A 23,203-nucleotide genomic window follows, 5' to 3' on the forward strand; every position below is an offset into this window, starting at 1 on the left:
TACAACTGAATGAAAATACTTTAAAGAGTAAGCCAAATTCTTCCAAGGTCTACACTACTTGGTCAGTAGCTTATGGTGAGCCACTAGCTGCAGAGCTCCTTTACCTGCTTGATTGTAAGTCGATGCCTGGATAAAAGTTAAATACTTTGGAGAGGTATTACCTTTCCAGGTTATTAAGGTATAGTTTAGGAAATTACCACTGCAGGGCATAAAGTCAGGTATGAAAACCTACTATCTGAGAAGACTAGTGCTTAGAACAGTGCTTTGCACATAGTAAGCGCTTAACAAATACTATTATTAGTAGTATTATTATTACAAATACAGTCCTCTAGACTGTAAGTTTGTTGTGGGAGGGAATGTGTCTTTTTATTGTTGTATTGAACTCTCCCAAGTGCTTAGTACAATACTCTGCAGTCAGTAAGCATTCATTAAATGTGATTGAATGGATGAATGTTTAAATCTGGTGCCAGTAGAGGTGAGATATGAATGGAGCATTCCCCCAGCTGCCGGCAGGGCCTATAATCATGACCCTCAAGTTGCAGCCCTGCCCTTCCTCTGCTGCCTCTCCCCTGCTTCCCTCCAAACGCCAATACAAGCGTGCAGGAGTCTGGCTCCTGCTGAAGGCTTCTCATGCCTCTAGGGCAGCAAAGTAACACACGAACCCACCCTTCAGAATCTCCCTATTTCTCCCATAGGGTCCCTGATTTGTAGCCTCTGGTGGAGCTGGCAGTATGGATCATTTCTGGTTCCATTTATTCTGTGTGACTTTGGGCAAGTCACTTAACTTCTCTGTGCCACAGTTACCATATCTGTAAAATGGAGATTAAGACCGTGAGCCCCATGTGGGTTAGGGACTGTGTCCAGTCCATTTTGCTTGTATCCTCTCCAGCATTTAGTACAGTGTCTGGCACATAGTAAGCCCGTAGGAAATACTGTTTTTATCATTATTATTATTCATTCAGTTGCATTTTTTGAGCACTTACTGTGTTCAGAGCACTGTACCTCCTTACTGTGGGGGTTCCCCAAGGTTCAGTGCTTGGTCCCCTTCTGTTCTCGATCTACACGCACTCCCTTGGTGACCTCATTCGCTCCCACGGCTTCAACTATCATCTCTCTGCTGATGACACCCGGATCTACATCTCTGCCCCTGCTCTCTCCCCCTCCCTCCAGGCTCGCATCTCCTCCTGCCTTCAGGACATCTCCATCTGGATGTCTGCCCGCCACCTAAAACTCAACATGTCCAAGACTGAACTCCTTGTCTTCCCTCCCAAACCCTGCCCTCTCCCTGACTTTCCCATCACTGTTGACGGCACTACCATCCTTCCCGTCTCACAAGCCCGCAACCTTGGTGTCATCCTCGACTCCGCTCTCTCATTCACCCCTCACATCCAAGCCATCACCAAAACCTACCGGTTTCACCTCCACAACATTGCCAAGATCCGCCCTTTCCTCTCCATCCAAACCACTACCCTGCTCGTTCAAGCTCTCATCCTATCCCATCTGGACTACTGTATCAGCCTCCTCTCTGATCTCCCACCCTCTTGTCTCTCCCCACTTCAATCCATACTTCACGCCACTGCCCCAGTTGCCTTTGTCCAGAAATGCTCTGGGCATGTTCCTCCCCTCCTCAAAAATCTCCAGTGACTACCAATCAACCTGCGCATTAGGCAGAAACTCCTCACCCTGGGCTTCAAGGCTGTCCATCACCTCGCCCCCTCCTACCTCACCTCCCTTCTCTCCTTCTCCAGCCCAGCCTGCACCCTCCGCTCCTCTGCCGCTAATCTCCTCACCGCACCTCGTTCTCGCCTGTCCCGCCATCGACCCCCGGCCCATGTCATCCCCCTGGCCTGGAATGCCCTCCCTCCCCACATCCGCCAAGCTAGCTCTCTTCCTCCCTTCAAAGCCCTACTGAGAGCTCACCTCCTCCAGGAGGCCTTCCCAGACTGAGCCCCCTCCTTCCTCTCCCCCTCCTCCCCAACCCCCTGCCTTGCCTCCTTCCCCTCCCCACAGCACCTGTATATATGTTTTTACATATTCATTACTGTATTTTACTTGTACGTATTTATTCTATTTATTTTATTTTGTTAATATGTTTTGTTTTGTTGTCTGTCTCCCCCTTCTAGACTGTGAGCCCACTGTTGGGTAGGGACCGTCTCTGTATGTTGCCAACTTGTACTTCCCAAGCGCTTAGTACAGTGCTCTGCACACAATAAGCACTTAGTAAATACGATTGAATGAATGAATGAATGAAAGAGGGCTTATGGGGGAAGAATTAAGGTGATGGCATTCTAATGGTAAGGCATGATAGATGCAAACATTCAACATAAATATGTCCACACAGTTTTCCAGTAATTTCCAGGGAGCTGATTGTGCTGGAAATGGTTGAAGGGTGCTGGAAAAGTTCCCTGAGGAGGCAGTGTTGAACTGAGAGCATAGTTTTCCTCATTCTCTATTTCAGTGATGAATATCAGAGGGTTTGAATTATATTCATCGAGTGCTTCCACCTTCAACTGAAGGTATTCCCAAAGATACAGATTTGTGAAACCTGTCTACCTGTTCTGTTTTATTGTTTGTCTCCCCATTCTAGATCGTAAGCCCGTTGTTTGGTAGGGACCGTCTCTATATGTTGTACTTTATACTTCCCAAGCGCTTAGTACAGTGCTCTGCACACAGTAAGCGCTCAATAAATATGATTGAATGAATGAATGAAATTGCTTTCCCAGTAGTGTTGCTGAATAAGAGTCAGAGGCTGATTGGGAAGGAAGCCACTTCTGTTTGCGTGTTTACGTGTACAGTACTGTAATTATCTTGGCAACTGTCAGTGAAGGGAAAAGTGATTGTTGTCTGTCTCCCCCTTCTAGACTGTGAGCCTGTTGTTGGGTAGGGACCGTCTCTATATGTTGCCGACTTGTACTTCCCAAGCGTTTAGTACAGTGCTCTGCACACAGTAAGTGCTCAGTAAATACTACTGAATGAATGAATGGTTCAGGGTGCTTATTAGTGGCAACAGGAAGATTCAGTAAAAATATTACATTTTGTATCATATTCTAGTTACTGCAATTCAGGAAGGACATTACAGAACTAGAGAAGGTACAGAGAGGGCAGTCAGGGTGAATGAGAGGTGGAGAAGCTTCCAAATAGACTGTAGGCTTGTTGTGGACAGGGAACTCGTCTGCTAATTCTGTTGTATTCTCCCAAGCACTTAGTACAGGACTGCATCTAGTAAGCCTTCAATAAATATGATTGATTGATGAGAGTCTTTTCTTCTGGAAAGTTCAAGGCTGAAAGGGAATAGAAGTAGTGCTAGTACAGTGCCTCCAGTGCTTAGTACAGTGCCTGGCACATAGTAAACATTAAAAAAATTCCATAATTATTCATTATTAAACAGCGTGGCCTAGTGAAAAGAGTACAGACTGGGAGTCAGAGGACCTGGATTCTATTCCCAGCTCTGCTACTTGCATGTTGTGTGACCCTGGGGAAGTCACTTAATTCCTCTGTGCCTCAGTTCCCTCGTCTGTAAAATGGAGATTAAGACTGTGAGCCCCAAGTGGGAAATTGACTGTGTCCAACCTGATTAGATTGTATTTACTCCAGTGCTTAGTTCAGTGCCTGGCACACAATAAGCGCTTAACAAATACCACATAAAAACCCCAACAAATCCCCAAACTATGAGTTTGTATGTCCCAATCTCACAGGGCTGTTTTTTGTTTCTTTTTTATGGGAGTTAAGTGCTTACTATGTACCAGTGTTTAACAAATATTATTATTATTATCATCATCATCATCATCGTAATTCAAATTTACAAAGCTAGGAAGGTTGTAGATATTGTGAACATAGAATTGTTAACGCACCACCTGGGTGAGATTGATGGCTTAAAATAAACCACAAAAAAGCCTTATTATTTGTTCAGCAGGAGCTGCACACATAGAAGTTTTCACATGAGACTCTGTGCAGCTGGAAACAGCAGGAGATTTTGAGGGGTCTGGATGGATCCATGGATATGTGGTCCAGGCTAGATCAATGGAGGGACAGTTAGAGGTGGACAGAGGTGAATTATAGATGTTGGATAATTCATCTCTCATAATAATAATAATAATGGCATTAAGTGCTTACAAAGCACAAAACACAAAGCACTGTTCTAAGTGCTGGGGAGGTTACTAGGAGATCAGGTTGTTCCACAGTGGGCTCTCAACAGAGGAATGGGTATCAAGGAGGACAACTAAAACACAGTGTTTTGTTTGTTGCAAATTGTATTTTTAAAGCACTTATGTTCCAGGCACTGCACTAAGCATTGGGGTAGATTCAAAATAACCAAGTTGGACACAATCCCTGACATAGGGCTCACAGTCTTAATCTGTCAGATGCTCACACAGAGAAACAGCGTGGCTTAGTGGAAAGAGCCCGGGTTTGAGAGTCAGAGGATGTGGGTTCTAATTCTGGCTCTGCCACTTGTCTGCTGTGTGATCTTGAGGACGTCACTTAACTTCTCTGTGCCTGTTGCCTCATCTGTAAAATGGAGATTGAGATTGAGAGCCCCACATGGGACAACCTGTTTACCTTGTACCTACCCCAGTGCTTAGAACACTGCTTGGTATGTAGTGAGTGCTTAACAAATACCGTCATCATCGTTATTATTAGTATTATTAATCCCCATTTTCTAGATGAGGTAACTGAAGCACATAAAAGTGAAGCAACTTGCTCAAGGTAGCACAGCAGACAAGTGGTGGAACTGGGATTAGAACCCAGGTCCTCTGACTCCCATCCTCAGGCTCTTTCCACTAGACAACACTGCTTCCTGATTCTACCAATATAGCACCTTTCACTGACAGATGGAAGATGGAGTGACACGGGACAGAATTGCTAATGGTCTCCTAGTTTGGTTCAGACCATAAATAAATAAATCGAAGGCCATTTTACTGCTCCTGATTTAACCATAAAAATTAGCAATTGGACTTGGAGTAGTAGTATTCAGGCGGCCCCCGTTGTGTCAAAACATCACTCTAGGCTCTGGGAAAAAGGTTGATGTATGAGACAGAGACCCAGTTCCTCACCCTCGTGGGGCTCATAAAGAGTGGGAGGGCATAGGTGAAAACACAGAAGGAAAGATGAAACCATACTTTAAAGCAGTCCATCACCTTGCCCCCCACCTACCTTACCTCGCTGCTCTCCTACTACAACCCAGCCCAAACAAAGAGAAGCAGCATGGTGTAGTGGAAAGAACACAGGCCCGGGAATCAGAAGGTCATGAGTTCTAATCCCTGCTCCACCACTTTGTTGTATGACCTTGGGCAAGTCACTTCACTTCTCTATGCCTCAATTACCTCATCTGTAAAATGGGATTAAGGCGGTGAGCTCCACGTGGGACAACCTTGTACCTACCCCACTGTTTACAGCAGTGCTTAGCACATAGTAAGCGCTTCATAAATACCATCATTTTTATTATTATCATTCTATCGCCAACCTACTCACAGCACTTTGATCTCGTCTACCTCACTGCGGGCTCCTTGCTCGTGTCCTCTCTCTGGCCTGGAATTCCCTTCCTCCCCTTTTTATCTGACAGACCACAACCCTCCCTGTCTTTATAGCCTTATTAAAATCATAATTCCTATAAGAGAACTTCCAATCAAGCAATCAATCCATCGTATATATTAAGTGCTTACTGTGTGCAGAGCACTGTACTAAGGGCTTGGGAGAGTACAATATAACAGAGCCCACTGTTGGGTAGCGACTGTCTCTATATGTTGCCAACTTGTACTTCCCAAGTTCTTAGTACAGTGCTCTGCACACAGTAAGCGCTCAATAAATACCACTGAATGATTAAATGAATGAACAGAGTTGGGAGACACAATCCCTGCCCACAATGAGCTTACAGTCCCCAATGAAGCCCTCATTTCCTCTGCTCCCTTTCCCTTCTTCTTCCCCTATGCACTTGGGGATGGTGCATCCCCAAAATAGACTATGCACTTGGGGATAGACTATACCCTCTAATAATCACTTGATATTCACCCCACCTTCTGCCACATATCGCTCATGTACATAGCTGTTATTTATTTTATTTTCTGCCTCTTTGTCTAGACTGTGAGCACCTTGTGGGCAGGGATTGAGTCTACCAACTCTGTTGTATTGTACTTTCCCAGACAGTTCAGTGTTCAGCAAACAGTAAGTGTTCAATCAGTACCATTGATTGAATGATTGATTGATTGAAGTACAAAAGAGATGGATGATGACTGAATAGGACTGGAAGACACCGTGTTCTACCCACTAGGACACGCCACTTCTCTATGAGGCTATATTTACAAGGAGGCTATATTTACAACGAAGACTGAGCTATAAACCAAGTTGTTTCAAGCCAAGCCTCCAAGTTAGCTTAATGGGAATAGCCTCCTCCAAAAGAGCTTTTATGAGTGTTTAAAAGTGACTAATGAGTCGCTCCTCTGTTTTAGACTCAACAAATTGGCAGCGGCAGACAGACTGATGGTCTATTTAGTCACCTGACTCCCTCAGGAGCCTGCAAACCTCCAGGAGGCTCATTCGCAAGCCACGACGGCTCCTCAGAACTAAAGGCCGAATCCGACCCATTCGTTCCCCTGGGCATTTCCGGCTAGCGTTCAGATGTGCAGGACTTTCCCCCGGAGCATAAGGACGCAAAGGTAAGTGGATTCTCTGACCACTTAATGTCTTGTGAAACGGTCTCATCGATCTGTGTGTCTAAGGTACGGCAATAATATCCAAAAGTTGAAATGGGTGTGAATGGAGTATAAGCAGATGGGCAGAGAATGTGTCCGCTAATTTTGTTGTAGTATACATTCCCAAGCGTGTTGAACAGTGCTCTGCACATAGTAAGTGCTTAATAAATACCCTTAATTGATTGATTGAACCATTGTAAGCAAAGAAGTTACTTCTAGGACGAACTCTGCCCAGAATGCCTTGTGGAAAGAGCATGGACATGTGAGAGAGAGAATCTGGGATCTAATCCCATCTCTGCCAATTGCTCTTATTTTTTTAATGGTATTTAAGCACTTACTATGTGCTAGGCACTGTACTAAATGCTAGGGTAGATGCAAGCTAATCAAGTCGGACATAGTCCCTGTCCCACACTGGGACCCATTTTAAAGATGTGGTAACCGAGGCCGAGAGAAGTGAAATGATTTACCCAAGGTCACAGATCGGACATGTGGTGAAGCTGGGATTAGAAGCCAGGTCCTTCTGACTCCCAGGCTTAATGTACTCTAGCCTCAGTTTCCTCAATTGTAAAATACCTTGTTCTTTCTATTTAGACTGTGAGCTGTATGTGGGTCAGGAACTCTGCTCATCCCCCGGGCCTGGAATGCCCTCCCTCTGCCCCTCCGCCAAGCTAGCTCTCTTCCTCCCTTCAAGGCCCTGCTGAGAGCTCACCTCCTCCAGGAGGCCTTCCCAGACTGAGCCCCTTCCCTCCTCTCCCCCTCGTCCCCCTCTCCATCCCCCCATCTTACCTCCTTCCCTTCCCCACAGCACCTGTATATATGTATATATGGTTGTACATATTTATTACTCTATTTATTTATTTATTTATTTTACTGGTACATTTCTATCCTATTTATTTTATTTTGTTGGTATGTTTGGTTCTGTTCTCTGTCTCCCCCTTTTAGACTGTGAGCCCACTGTTGGGTAGGGACTGTCTCTATGTGTTGCCAATTTGTACTTCCCAAGCGCTTAGTACAGTGCTCTGCACATAGTAAGCGCTCAATAAATATGATTGATTGATTGATTGCTCAACCTGATTAACTTGTATCTTTGTATCTACCCCAGTGCTTAGATCGGTGCTTGATACATTGTACGGAATTAGCAAATATAATATTGATAATAATTCATAATAAAGATATTTACTATCATTTTTAAATATTCTGTTTTAAATATATTTACTATCATTTTTAAATATTCTGTTTTAACATAGTGTTTCATCTTTTTATGCTGACGTAAAGCAGTGTGGTCTAGTGGAAAAAGCATGGGCCTGGGCGTCAGAGGACTTGGGTTCTTCATAAACACAGACACTTCTCTGCTCTGTGATAATAATAATAATAATAATAATAATGGCATTTATTAAGTGCTTACTATGTGCAAAGCACTGTTCTAAGCGCTGGAATCTTGGGCAAGACACTTAACTTCTCTGGGCCTTGGTTTCTTCATCTATAAAATAGGGACTAAATACTTTTTTCTTCCTTCTCCTGAGGCTGTGAGCCTCATGTGGGATAGGGACTGTGTTTGCATGTTGTATTTTCCCCAGTACTTAGCACAGTGCAAATAGTGCTTAATAAATATCTAGTCTGGTGGATACAGCACAGACTTGGGAGTCAGAAAGACCTGGGTTCTGGTTCTGTCACTTGTCCAAGTGACTTTCATGACCTTGGGCAAGTCACTTCACTTCCCTGGCCCTCAGTTACCTCATCTGTAAAATGGGGATTAAGACTGTGAGCCCCATGTGGGACATGGACTGTGTCCAACCTGATTCCCTTGTATCTACCCCGGCACTTAGAACAGTGCCTGGCACAAAGTAAGCACTTAACAAATACAATTTTTAAAAAAATTCCACAATTTTTTAAAAAATTCCACAATTAATTCCATAGTAGAGAAGTCTAGTGTTCGTTCAATTGTGTTGAGTGGATGTCTGGTGGAAGAAACCAGAAGAAAGTGGATAGGGGTGGCTCAGTTAGCCTGGCCAGGCCCAATCCAGGAATTACAGCTACTCCTCTAAGGAATGCTTTAATTGGTCAAGATGCTTAATATATTCAGATTTAGATATTCTGAAAATGTTTGACTCCATAAGTTTGCTGAACATTTTTTGTGGGGGAAGGGAGTGGTCTTTTCTTGGCAAAGTGCCCTGAAATTTATGAGAATTAAGTTCACTTTCAGCTGCCTTTTTTTCCTTCCCAAATAAGAATTTCCCAACTCAGACCAACCAGGGCCATTAATTACCCCTAGAAGAAAGCTGTGTGGCCTATTGGAAAGAGCAGGCCCTGGGAGTCGGAAGACCTGGCTTCTAATGCTGATTCTGCCACTTGTCTGCCATGTGACCTTGGGCAAGTCACTTCACTTCCCTGTGCCTCAGTTCCCTCATCTGTAAAAGGGGGATTAAATACTCCTTCCTCGTATTTAGACTATGAGGCCCAGGTGGAACATGTACTTTGTCCAATCTGATTATCGTGTATTTACTCCAGTGATTAGTACAATGTTTGGCACATAGTGAGCACTTCACAATAATAATAATAATTGTAAAAATAATACCATCTCCACGGGCCCCAGAGGTTTAACTATATCGCAATTTCTATGAACCTTAAGTAGGGCACTTTTTCACTCCATTCTATCGTGAGCAATAGGGCAACTCCCTGATTAATACCCAGACTGTCATGTCTTGGTTTTTTCATGATGTAGTAAACTTTGAATTTGAGATTCATTCCCATGGTAAATGTTCTCATTAAAACCATGTCCACCCACTCTGATTTTCTGTGTTTGCATGACTCCATAATGTATTACCATATGTTCAATCTTAGGGGGCAGAAACTAACCTTTCATCCACAAAGGGTGTGTGTGTACGTGTATACTGCCTATGTATACTGTATATTCAGTGTATATACAGCAGCTAATCGGTGCTTAGGGATATCAATATATATCCCTAAGCACCGATTAGCTGCTGGATCCTATATGAGAAAATGGATAAATCCATATTAACGTAATGCAGCCTTTTAAACATATGCCATTTCCAAGGAAAGAAACTGCCATAGGACATGATTAACATTGCATACAATTTCTCATTATGCATATGTGTTTGTCAGGGCTGTGTTGGTAGCCGGACTACCAACCCGTGCTGAAAAGATTTACAGATAAGATGTGGTACATTTCAGTGGATAAAACATCTTTAATGGGAAGGATTGAGCTGGCAAATGAAGACTGCGTGCTTGGAGTTGATATCTTACAATGACTCATAGCATATCATTTGGGATTTTTCCACCATAGAAAAAGCCCAGAGAGGCTCAGCTGAGCCTGTCTAAACACTTTCTATGGAAGAAAGAGGATGACAAACTAGTTCCCACAGATATCGATCAGACCAGTGTTGTTCCCTGAAGGAAACTTGGTTCCAACTCCTCTTCAAGAGACTAAATAAGTGACAGACTTCCCTCCTCGCTTTCCCTACCTGCCTACCTGAGGAGTCACCTGCTACTTCCCAACTCACTGCCTTAGTGAGACGCAGCTTGGTGTAGTGGATAGAGTATAGGCCTGGAGTCAGAGGGTCATGGGTTGTAATTTCAGCTCCACTGCTTGTCTCCCATGTGACCTTGGGCAAGGCACTTTACTTCTCTAGGCCTCAGTTATCTCATATGTAAAATGGGGTGGGAGCCCACGTGTCAATCCGATTTGCACCAATCCACCGCAGCACTTAGTACAGTGTGTGGAACAAATACCACAGTCATCAATATCATTCCTCCCAAGGTAGTATGCTAACTGTATCTTGCTCTCGACTCTCCCATCTCTGTCCCTTCACTCTCACTTTCCTTCCAACCCCTTCCCTTCTCAGATCAAACACCTCTTGATATTCTCTTCTAACAAGCATTCCCTTATTACTCCCTACCACCCTGAGCCACATCATCAACCAAATCTAACGTTTAGAACTGATTTACCTTCTCCTCAATAGTCATTTATAGATAACTGCTCAGTGTATGTACATAAATATTTTAATGTTTGACTCCCCAGTTAAAGCATAAGCTTTTTGTGGGCAGGAAACATGTCACTTTGTTATTCTATACTTCCCTAGTGCCTAGTACTGTGTAACTCACCAAGAAGGGGGGTGGGGGTGGGGGGCTAAATAAATGCTGCTACTACTACTACTGAAGGCACATCTCAGAGAAGCCTTCCCTGACTAGGCCTGCCTCTCCTCTTCTCCCACTCCCTTCTGTGCTGCTCTACTTGCTCCTTCACTCATCCTCCCTCCCATCCCCACAGCATATATATATATATGTATATATATATATCCATAATTTATTTATCTATTTATTTATATTAATGTCTGTCTCCCCCTCTAGACTGTGAGCTCGTTGTGGGCAGAAATGTCTGTTGTCATATTGTACTCTCCCAAGCACTTAGTACAGTGCTTTGCACCCAGTAAGCACTCAATAAATATGATCGAATAAATGAATGAAAACTAGTACTACTACAAACTCATAATGGGAAGGGATCATGTTTACCAACTTTGTTGTATTGAACACTCCCAAGCACTTAGTACAGTGCTCCGCACACAGTAAGAGCTCAATGAATACCACTGATTGATCAATTTCTAAGTCAGTAATAACTAGTGTATGTTTGGCTGAGTAAGCCAAGGTAGCATCCACAGTTTCAACCTCACTGTGCACACACAAAGATTGTTATGTGTTGTGCTATAATGTATGCTGTATGCAGTGCCTGACACTGTTTTCTGTTTAACCTCCCAACTCGTGATTTTTTTTAATGGTACTTGTTAAGGGCTTACCATGTGAGAGGCCTTGTTCTAAGGGTTGGGGTAGATACAAGATAATCAGGTTGGACACAGTCCCTGTCCCACATTGGGCTCACAGTCTTAATCCCCATTTTCCAGATGAGGTAACTGAGGCTCAGAGAAGTGAAGTGACTTGCCCAAGGTCACACAGCAGACCAGTGGTAGAGCCAGGCCTATACCCCAGGTCCTTCTTACTCACAGGCCTCTGCTCTAACTACTAGTCCACCCTGCCTCTCATGCAGGTTCTTCCTGAGAACTCTTTCTTGTTGGATTTCAGATGGCCATTCTCATCGATTCGTGCAACTGACTCCCTAGTTGTCAATGGAATGTAGTAATGTTCCATGATTTGTTATATAGTACCTGGAAAACATTTCCTCTGGCCCCCTTGATTCCAGTTGCCAAATTTCCACTCACTATCCAGCAGACAAGGTTTCTGGAGCAGGGAAGGGGAGGAGAAGGCAGGGTGAGAGGTGATCCTGCAGCGTGGCTCAGTGGAAAGAGCACGGGCTTTGGAGTCAGAGGTCATGGGTTCAAATCCTGGCTCTGCCAATTGTCAGCTGTGTGACTTTGGGTAAGTCACTTAACTTCTCTGTGCCTCAAATACCTCATCTGTAAAATGGGGATTAAGATTGTGAGCCCCTTGTAGGACAACCTTATTATTTTATAACCTTCCCAGTGCTTAGAACAGTGCTTTTCACATAGTAAGTGCTTAATAAATGCCATCATTATTATTATTATCTTGATTATTTCCCCGCAGGTCTTGTGGTTCCCTCCCTGAAGCTGAGTCACATTGGCTGGGTCTTGGTTCCCCTCCGGAGCTGTAGGCAGAGGATCCCCAGGTTTCGTTTCCTTCTCTTGCTGGTCCGGCAGGAATAATTCATTCATTCATTCAATCATATTTATTGAGCACTTACTGCAGTAGAGCTCTGTACTAAGCACATGGGATAGTACAATGCAACAATAAACAGTCACAATCCTCTGCACACAGTAAGCGCTCAATAAATATGATTGAATTGAATGAGTGAATGAATTCCCTACCCACAATGGATTTACAGTCTACACGGGGGGAGACAGACATCAGTACAAATAAATAAAATTACAGATATGTACATAAGTGCTTCAGGGCTGGGAAGGGGAGAAGAGCAAAGGGAGCATGTCAGGGTGATGCAGAAGAGATTGGGAGTGAAGAAAAGTGGAGCTTAGTCTGGGAAGGGCTCTTGGAGAAGATGTGCCTTCAGTAAGTCTTTGAAGCTGAGGGGGGAGAGGAATTGCCTATTGGATTTGAGGAGCAACACCATTCCAGGCCAGAGACAGGATGTGGGATAGGGGCTGGCAACAAGACAGGTGAAATGGAAGCACGGTGAGAAGGTTAGCACTAGAGGAGAAAAATGTGCAGGCTGGGTCATAGAAAAAGAGAAGTGAGGTGAGGTAGGAGGGGACAAAGTGATGGAGTGCTTTAAAGCCAATAGTGAGGAATTTTTATCTGCTATAGAGGTAGATAGGCAACCAATGGATTTTTTTTGAGGGGGGGGGGGGGGGCGGCGGCGGCGACATATCCTGAACGTTTTTGTAGAAAATGGTCAGTCAATTGTATTTATTGAGCTCTTACTGAGTACAGAGCACTGTACTAAGCACTTGGGAGAGTACAACATAACAATAAACAGACACATTCCCCGGCCCACAACGAGCTTACAATCTAGAGGAAGCAGCGGACTACAGCAGCAGGGCGGGATACAATTGAGTGGACATGTGCTCCATCCAGTAACATCTGCCAGCAATATCTACCAGGGCTGTTTGTTGTTGTTTTTTAAATGGTTTTTGTTAAGCGCTTACTGTTTGCCAGGCACTACACTAAGTGCTGGGCTAGAAACAAGCTAATCAGGATGGGCGCAGTCCACGTCCCACATGCGGCTCATAGTCTTAATCCCCATTTTGCAGATGAGGTAACTGAGGCCCAGGGAAGTGAAGTGACCTACCCAAGGTCACACAGCAGATAAGTGGCAGAGCCAGGATGAGAAACCAGGTCCTCCTGACCCCCAGGCCTGTGCTTTAACCAGTAGGCCATGCTGCTTCTCCTGCACCAGTAGTTGCAGCGGTGGTGGCTGCTTGCCCATCTTGGGAGATGGATTATGGGGTGTGGTTGTGTGTTTATGTGTAGCAGGAAGACATTCATTCAGTCGTATTTATTGAGCGCTTACTGTGTGCAGAGCACTGTACTAAGTGCTTGGGGAAGTACAAGTCGGCAACATATAAAGACGGTTCGTACCCAACAACGGGCTCACAGTCTAGAAGGGGGAGACAGACAACAAAACAAAACAAGTAGACAGATGTCAATACCATCAGAATAGATAAATAGAATTATAGCTATATATACATCGTTAATAAAATAGAGTAATAAAATAGAGTAATGTACAAATATACACAAAAGCTGTGGGGAGGGGAAGTGGGTAGGGCAGAGGGAGGGAGTGGGGGCGATGGGGAAAGGAGGAGGAGCAGAGGAAAAGAGAGGGCTTGGTCTGGGAAGGTCTCCTGGAGGAGGTGAGCTCTCAGTAGGGCTTTGAAGGGAGGAAGAGAGTTACTTTGGCAGATGGGCGGAGGGAGGGCATTCCAGGCCAGGGGAAGGACGGGGGCCCGGGTCGATGGTGGGACAGATGAGAACGAGACACAATGAGGAAGTTAGCAGCAGAGGAACGGAGTGTGTGGGCTGGGCTGGAGAAGGAGAGAAGGCAGGTGAGGTAGGAGGGGGCAAGGTGATGGAGATCTTTGAAGCCGAGAGTGAAGGATTTTTGCTTCATTCGAAGGTTGATAGGCAACCACTGAAGATTTTTGAGGAGGGGAGTGACACGCCCAGAGCATTTCTGTACGAAGATAATCTGGGCAGCAGAGTGAAGTACAGACATCTCCATGAGCCCCTCCATTAATCTGGCCTCATATGGAATCTAATACCAGGTGGAATCCTGCCATGCTTAGGTGGGTGTACTATCATGGATCAGACAGTATAATTCTCACAGAATTAAACTGAAAAACTTACCCTCACCAAAGATTATGTAAACATCTCATCTGTTGGTATCAATTAAGTACCAAGTCATAGTACACATGAAGTTTGAACAAGGTATTTTTTTTCCTCGTCATTGAAAGATAGCTACCAAACTGTTTCAAAAAGAAAAGAGGTAAGGTCTTTCAACAGATCAGAAAGTTTATTCAATATAGTTATTTGATTTAAATTCTTGATTTGAAGAAAGGTAGAAGAATCTTACTAAAAAACATATTTAAAACAGCAGGATGTAATTTCAGGCTATTTGCAGTCAAGAGGTTTCTGCTGAGCAAAATGTTCATTCAATTTAGGAATGCAGATTATAATAATTTTTCTATCTTCTTCACAGCAAGACTTCTGCTAACATATCTCAAACTCATAAGTTTTGATGTTTGAGAACTGCCTGCCATGGTTTTAGGTGCCACATGTTTAGAGTATGTTCTTACTGACAAAGCCTAGAATTAATACAAAAGTGACATGGGAAATGGTTAAATTGCTTCACTAATACAGCACACATTCTTAATATATGCAAAGGGGTTTTGGGGGGCAAACGTAGAGGATGAAAAATGGTCATTGAAAAACGTTTTTTTAAATGAAATTTTCCAAAAATAGTCATTTGTGCTCTCCCTCTCTCTCTCTCTCTCACACACACACACACTCTCTCTCTCTCTCTCTCTCTCTCTCTCTCTCTCTCTCTCTCTTTCTCTGTATGCACACAGATCCTCTTGGAAAAGAAGTATTTAAAAGCCTTTAAAAGGAAAATGCCAATTTAATGCACTGACCTTTAGGATATTTTCCCTTTAGCAAGCAAATAAGATTAAATGAAACACTGTGCTTTATTCTGGCAGTTCTGGTGGCTCAGAGGAAAGAGCACAGGCTTGGGAGTCAGAGGTCATGGGTTCTAATCCCGGCTCTGCCACTTGTCAGCTGTGTTACTTTGAGCAAATCACTTCTCTGTGCCTCAGTTCCCTCATCTGTTAAATGGGGATTAAGACTGTGAGCCCCATGTGGGACAACCTGATTGCCTTGTATCCCCCCAGCACTTAGAACAGTGCTTGGCACATAGTAAGCGCTTACCAAATGTCATTATTATTATTATTAAATATGAAGTTATGTAGATTGTTCTAGTATCTCATCTCTTTCCTCTTAGTAGTAATACTAGTAGTAGTCATGATATATTTTTTGAGCTCTTCATATGTAAAATGCACTATGCTAAGCACTGAGAAAAAAAATCTATGGATGAGGTATAGACTCAGACGCTGGACCTCAAGCGGCTCACAATTCTTGAAAGATAATAATAATAATTATGGTATTTGTTAAGCACTTACTGTGTGCCAAGCACTGTACTAAGCACTGGGGTGGATACAAGAAAATCAGGTTGGACACAGTCCCTGTCCCACATGGGGCTTACAGTCTCAATCCCCATTTTACAGATGAGGTAACTGAGGCCCAGAGAAATGAAGTGAATTGCCCAAGGTCACATAGCAGACAAGTGGCGGAGCCAGGATTAGAACCCATGATCTTCTAACTCCCAGGACCCTGCTCTAGCCACTACACCATGCTGCTTCTCAGGGTGGGAGGAAGTGGTTGCCATCAGGCAAATAAGGGAAGAAGGGCAAAAATACAAGACAAAGATGACAACAAACGTGAAAGGCGCAGCAGCTGGTAACAACTTGCAGCCCCAGCATTCACCTTCTAGACGTTTTAATAGTTCATCAGCTGCCATGCTCCCAGTGTGGTCTTTCCCCAGACTGGAGCAGGGGCTAATGGGAGCCCTGGGGACCTGAGAGCTGGACAGTGTCTTCTTCGAGCAGTTGGACCCTGGGGTCAGAAGGAAAGAGACTGCAAGAAAGCTCATGTGGGTATCCCGCTGAAATCAAACAGTGGTATTTATAGAGTGCTTACCATGTATGGAACACTATACTAAGCATTTGGGTGAATACAATACAACTGAGTACACACATCCCCTAACCAAATGGAGCTCATAGTCTATATTAAAACAAATAAATAAATTACAGCTCTGTACATAAGTGCTGAGGGGCTGATGGTAGGGTTCCTTATGGATTTACCCAGCACCCTAATGGAGAAGTTTGGGTCCTAATCCTGGCTCCCCCAATTGCCTGTTGTGTGATTTTGGGCAGGTCATTTAACTTCTATGTGCCTAAGTTTCCTCATCTATGAAAGTGGAAAAGATCCCCATTCTCCCTCCCTCTTGGACTGAGTCCCATTTGGACTGGGCCTACCTTTAGCTAATACTGCAGGACATAGACTGCAATATAAGTCTCTCTCTAGACTGTAAGATTAGAGAAGCAGCGTGGCTCAATGGACAGAGCATGGGCTTGGGAGTCAGAGGTCATGTATTCTAATCCAGACTCCACCACTGGTCACCTGTGTGACTTTGGGCAAGTCACTTAACTTCTCTGTGCCTCAGTTCCATCATCTGTAAAATGGGGATGAAGACTGTGAGCCCCACGTGGGACGACCTGATTACCTTGTGTGCCCCCCAGAGCTTAGAATAATACTTGGCACATAGTAAGTGCTTAACAAACACCATCGTCATTTTTATTATTAGACTGTAAGCTTTCTGTGTGAAGGAACCGGGTCTTACCTCCTTCCCTTCCCCACAACACCTGTATATATGTATATATGTTTGTACATATTTATTACTCTATTTATTTATTTTACTTGTACATATCTATTCTATTTATTTTATTTTGTTAGTATGTTTGGTTTTGTTCTCTGTCTCCCCCTTTTAGACTGTGAGCCCAATGTTGGGTAGGGACTGTCTCTATATGTTGCCAATTTGTACTTCCCAAGCGCTTAGTACAATGCTCTGCACATAGCAAGCGCTCAATAAATACGATTGATGATGATGATGATGAAGTGCTGTACACACAGTAAGTGCTCAATAAATACCATTGATTGATTGCATCTACACCATTACTTAGTTTAGCGCTTGGTACATAGTAAGCATTTAACGAATACCACTCTCAACATTATTATCATTATTATATTTTACGGATTGTGGAAGGAACAGAAATTTACAATTTCATTAGAATCTAACTCTGGGGGCAATTGATCTTGGTATTCGGAAACTTCTGGCAATCTGGATCTGCAACTAACATTGCCAAGTGCATGTGGGAGGAAGGGGAGAGGTGAGAAACAGCACGGCCTAGTGGGTAGAGCACGGGCCTGAGAGTCAGAAGGACCTAGGTTCTAATCCCGCCTCCGCCTGTCTGCCGTGCAACCTTGGGCAGATCATTTAATTTATCCAGGCCTGTTACCTCGTCTGAAAAATTGGGATTAAGACTGTGAGCCCCAGGTGGGACAGGGACAGTATACAACCTGGTTATACTGTATCTACCCCAGTGCTTAGTACAGTTCCTGGCACATAATAAGAACTTAACAAATACCATTCAATTGTATTTATTGAGAGTTTACTGTATGCCAAGCACTATACTAAACGCTTGGGAGTTCATATTCCCTGAAAAAAAAACTCTCACAGGAGGCCAGATCCATGCTCTGGGCCACCCTCTAAACCATAATCACCTAAAAAATAGTTTGACCCAATTGTGGTGGCATGGTACTAATCCTTGAGCGTTTGTACCTGGTGAAGTCCAAATTTGATACATCACGGTCCCCAGAGTGTCTAGGGGAGAGAGAAAACCACAGGGAATCAAAGCACAATTTTGTCACCTGTGCACATGGACCCTGCAGACATTACAGGTTTTACCACTTTGGCAGAAGCATCAGCTCATTGTCCCAAAGCCCTCTGCCTGGGAACAGCCCCAGGCACAGAGGGAAGCAATCCCTGGAGATTTAAAAGACCATAACTGTCAGTCCAGCAGAGCTCATTAGGTTTAGCCTTCATCATCATCATCAATTGTATTTATTGAGCGCTTACAGTGTGCAGAACACTGTACTAAGCACTTGGGAAGTACAAGTTGGCAACATATAGAGACAGTCCCTACCCAATAGTGGGCTCACAGTCTAAAAGCCTTAATTGGTGAGTTGAAGGTGTCCTGCTAGGGCCCGTGAAATAGCTTTAACTTCAGTCTCATAAAGACCCCAACAGAATCTTCAAACCAACTCAATCCCCTGATACTTTTGCTCAGCAGATCACCCTCCTGGCAGCTCCATAAAACAGACTAACTGTTCGACACCTTCAATCAATCAATCAATCAATCGTATTTATTGAGCGCTTACTATGTGCAGAGCACTGTACTAAGCGCTTGGGAAGTACAAATTGGCATCACATAGAGACAGTCCCTACCCAACAGTGGGCTCACAGTCTAAAAGGGGGAGACAGAGAACAGAACCAAACATACCAACAAAATAAAATAGGTAGGATAGAAATGTACAAGTAAAATAAATAAATAAATAAATAAATAGAGTAATAAATATGTACAACCATATATACATATATACAGGTGCTGTGCGGAAGGGAAGGAGGTAAGACGGGGGGATGGAGAGGGGGACGAGGGGGAGAGGAAAGAAGGGGCTCAGTCTGGGAAGGCCTCCTGGAGGAGGTGAGCTCTCAGCAGGGCCTTGAAGGGAGGAAGAGAGCTAGCTTGGCGGATGGGCAGAGGGAGGGCATTCCAGCCCGGGGGATGACGTGGGCCGGGGGTCGATAGCGGGACAGGCGAGAGCGAGGTACGGTGAGGAGATTAGCGGTGGAGGAGCGGAGGGTGCGGGCTGGGCTGGAGAAGGAGAGAAGGGAGGTGAGGTAGGAGGGGGCGAGGTGATGGACGGCCTTGAAGCCCAGGGTGAGGAGTTTCTGCCTGATGCGCAGATTGATCGGTAGCCATTGGAGGTTTTTGAGGAGGGGAGTAATATGTCCAGAGCGTTTCTGGACAAAGATAATCCGGGCAGCAGCATGAAGTATGGGGCAGCAGCATGAAGTATGGAAGAATATTTTCATTTCCTTAAATGAAATGAAAATATTAGGCTGGGGATGATCTGAGGACCTTTCACCCACTTACTCAACTTGGGGAACTTCAGTAATACCATTTTGCTGAGGAAAAAGGCAGGAGGAAACGCTAAGTCATAAACTGCGGTGTTTTAGAAACCACTTGAATCCCATCTCCTTCAGGAATCCTCCTAAATGATTAGGGAGGGCACAAGTCATTTGAGAACACTGAATTCCTGAGAGAAAGTTATGTCCCTAGAGTGCACTCAGATCCACCCTCAAAATAAATTTCAGTTTTCTATTAAAGAGTGAGGAAAATTTAGAAAGCATAGTCCTTGTTCCACTAGGTGTTGCTATGTTTGGGTTTTCCTTCCACTAAAGGAACTCTGTATTGCCTTGTGCAATTTGAGATGAATGGCTTTCAGGTGAGTGTCTGCTGTGGGACGTTGGGTAAATCACTTAAATGCTCTATGCCTCAGTTCCCTCATCTGTAAAATGGGGATTAAGACTGTGAGCCCTATGTGGGACAGGGACTGTGTTCAGCCTCATTAACTTGTATCTACCACAGAGCTTAGTGTAGTGTTGTGGGCAGGGAATGTGTCTGTTATATTTCATTGTTCTTTCCCAGCCACTTAGTACAGTGCTCTCACATAGTAAGTGCTCAATAAATACAATTGACTGATTGCCTGGCACACAGTATGTGCTTAACAAATGCCATTAAAAAAAAAAAAAGAAGAAACTCCCATAGTAGACTATCAGCTCCTTGATGGCAGGGATTCCCAACTCTATTGTGCTCCCACAAGCTCTTAATACAGTTGTCTGAAAGCAGTAACCACTTTATAAATAAATAATAATAAATATATAATGTCATAAATAAATGCCTTTGATTGAAAACTGATCCTACCCTCCCTTCTGATGGCTGTAAATTGACCTCAAGGCCTCAGTTATCTTGACATTCTCCTTCTTTCCTGGATGAGGAGATATAAATCTGAGGTACTAGGAATATCAATCAATAAATAAATTGTATTTATTGAGTGCTTACTAGACTGTAAGCTCTTTACAGGCAAGAACCCTGTCTGTTAATTCTGTTGTATTTTACTCTCCCAATCACTTAGTACAATGCTCAGCACATACTAAATGCTCAGTAAATACTTATGATTGATGAGGAGCAGCATGGCTTAGTGGAAAGAGCCTGGGCTTGGAAGTCAGAGATAGTGGGTTCTAATACCGATTCTGCCACTTGTCAGCTTTGTGACTTTGGGCAAGTCACTTCCCTTTTCTGGGCCTCAGTTACCTCATCTGTAAAATGGCGATTAAGACTGTGAGCCCCACGTGGGACAACCTGATTACCTTGTAATAATAATAATAATAATGATGGCATTTATTAAGTACTTACAAAGTGCAAAGCATTGTTCTAAGCACTGGGGAGGTTACAAGGTGATCAGGTTGTACCACGAGGGAGCTCACAGTCTTAATCCCCATTTTACAGATGAGGTACTGAGGCACAGAAAATTTAAGTGACTTGCCCAAAGTCACACAGCTGACAATTGGCGGAGCTGGGATTTGAACCCATGACCTCTGACTCCAAAGCCTGTGCTTTTTCCACTGAGCCACGCTGCTTCTCTTGTATCTACCCCAGTGCTTAGAACAGTGCTTGGCACATAGTAAGCTCTTAACAAATACTATTATTATTATTATTGGTTGATTGACTTAATGTGTGCAGGGCACTGTACTAAATGCCTGGGAGAGTACATTGCCCTTCCCCTCCCCACAGCACTTGTATATGTGTTTGAACAGATTTATCACTCTATTTATTTTACTTGTACATATTTGCTGTTCTATTTATTTTAAGGTGCACATTTAGCTTTAATTCTATTTGTTCTGACGAAGTGACACCTGTCTAAGTGCTTTGCTTTACTGTCTATCTCCCCCCTTCTAGACTGTGAGCCCGTTGTTGGGTAGGGACCGTCTCTATATGTTGCCAACTTGTACTTCCCAAGCGCTTAGTACAGTGCTCTGCACACAGTAAGTGCTCAGTAAATATGATTGAATGAATGAATGGAGTAGATAGTCATGTTACTTGCTCACAAGAAACTTATTGTTTGGGTGGGAGGGGTCAAAAATTAAAACAAATTATGGCTAAGTACATAGGTGCTGGGGTTGAGGGTGGTGTTAATAGCAAGTCCTGAAAGGATACAGATCCCAGTGCAAAAGCTGTGCAAAAAGGAGAGGGAGTAGGTGAAAAGTTGGGGAAGGCCTCTTGGAATAGATTAAATTTTAATAAGGCTTTTAAAGGTAGGGAGAGTGGTGGTGTCATATATGAAGTGGGAGGGAGGTAGAGACCAGAGGGAGGACACAGGCAAGGCCAAAAGGGAGGAGGAGCAAGGGAAAAGAAGGCTTGGTGTGGCAAGATTTCCTGGAGAAGATGTGATTTAAATAAGCCTTTTGAAGTGGGGAGAGGGGTGGTCTTTTAGCTATGAAGTGGGAGGGGGTTCCAGGCCAGAGGGAGAACATGGGCAAGGGGGGAGATGAGATAGATGAGATCTAGGCATGGGGAATAGGTTAGTGTTAGAGGAGCAAAGCATGTGGGCTGGGTTGTAGTAGAAAATCAACAGAGATAGAAGGGGGAGATTGATTTTTCCCTGCTGTATTTTTGCGTTATTGTTTTATTTACATTTTGGTGGTCTTAAAAACCATCAGATCAGTTGGAGTCTGGTTTTCCTCTGCAGAGATTGTGAAGGCATTGGGCTAGACTCCCATTCTGTGTGAATCGGTGCCCTAGAGCATCTTAGGAGAATCAAGTGACTCATTGCAGAGAATAGGAGGAACAAGATATCACACAGAAAAATTGAATGTGCTTTTCCTTCACATCAGCCCTGCGACGTCTGCTGCTGATGTTCCATAAATAGCCAAGGATAAAAGCGTGTGGATGGGAAGAATGATGTGTCTGCTGTGTAATACAATATCCAAGTTCCTATAGAGCCTCAAGGCTCTACTTCTGTAGTGAAAAAGGCATCTGCATTTAGCCCTGCTTTGTTTAAACTGGGCATATGAGTCCCCTGAACAAGAATGGAAATGCCTTAGAACTAGGATTGGGATTGGAGAGATGGGAACTGGGAATTTCCCACTGGCTAATTCTCACAACAAGCCCTGGGCTCTCAGAAAGGGAGCCAACCTCCTCCTCTGGCTCTTGCTATCATTTCTGGGTCCGGAACGATGACTCTAGACTTCAGGAGATTTTTTCAGTAAAGCTTCATAAGTTCTTGGGTATTCAAACAGCTTGAATGAAAATATGAAAATACCCTGGTTTGCTCCATGCTTTGGATTTGAAATCCCAAGGTGAAAACTCTGGCTCACTGGAAACTAAAGGTTACCAGTTTGCCAAGGCCTTACTGATGAAACCTGACAGTTGTGATTTATTTATATTTAGAAAACCCAGAAACAGCCCTGGGTCCCGATGAGGCTGCATTCCCCACATATACTATCCTATTGACTCATGTTCTATATGTCTCCTAAGGAAGAATCATAAATTTAAAGATCGGCCTTTGTGCACGTTGAAATGATCACTAATACATCAAACACACAACTCTGGCTGATAAACAAAAGGCCGTCTACCCTCATGGCTCTACCTAGCAATGTGGACTAGTGAAAAGAGCACGGGATTGGGAGTCAAGGGACCTGAGTGTGAATTTCAGCTAAACCACTGGCCTCCTGTGTGATGATGGACAAGTCACTTAATCTCTCTGGGCCCCATTTT

The 23,203-nt window shown here is 43.9% G+C and overlaps 1 protein-coding gene across 1 annotated transcript in view; it reads left to right on the top strand.

Annotated features, from left to right (window-relative positions):
• The first annotated feature begins 6,450 nt into the window (after nucleotides 1-6,450).
• The window catches only part of HS3ST5 (heparan sulfate-glucosamine 3-sulfotransferase 5), a 140,137-nt gene continuing 123,384 nt past the window's right edge, over nucleotides 6,451-23,203 (top strand). Inside the window, exon 1 of the mRNA XM_038773069.1 lies at nucleotides 6,451-6,650. The gene's annotated coding sequence lies outside the window, so the exon portion shown is untranslated. The remainder of the gene's footprint in view (nucleotides 6,651-23,203) is intronic.

This window comes from Tachyglossus aculeatus, chromosome 2 (genome assembly GCF_015852505.1).
Source record: "Tachyglossus aculeatus isolate mTacAcu1 chromosome 2, mTacAcu1.pri, whole genome shotgun sequence".
In the NCBI taxonomy this organism is placed as follows: Eukaryota; Metazoa; Chordata; class Mammalia; order Monotremata; family Tachyglossidae; genus Tachyglossus; species Tachyglossus aculeatus.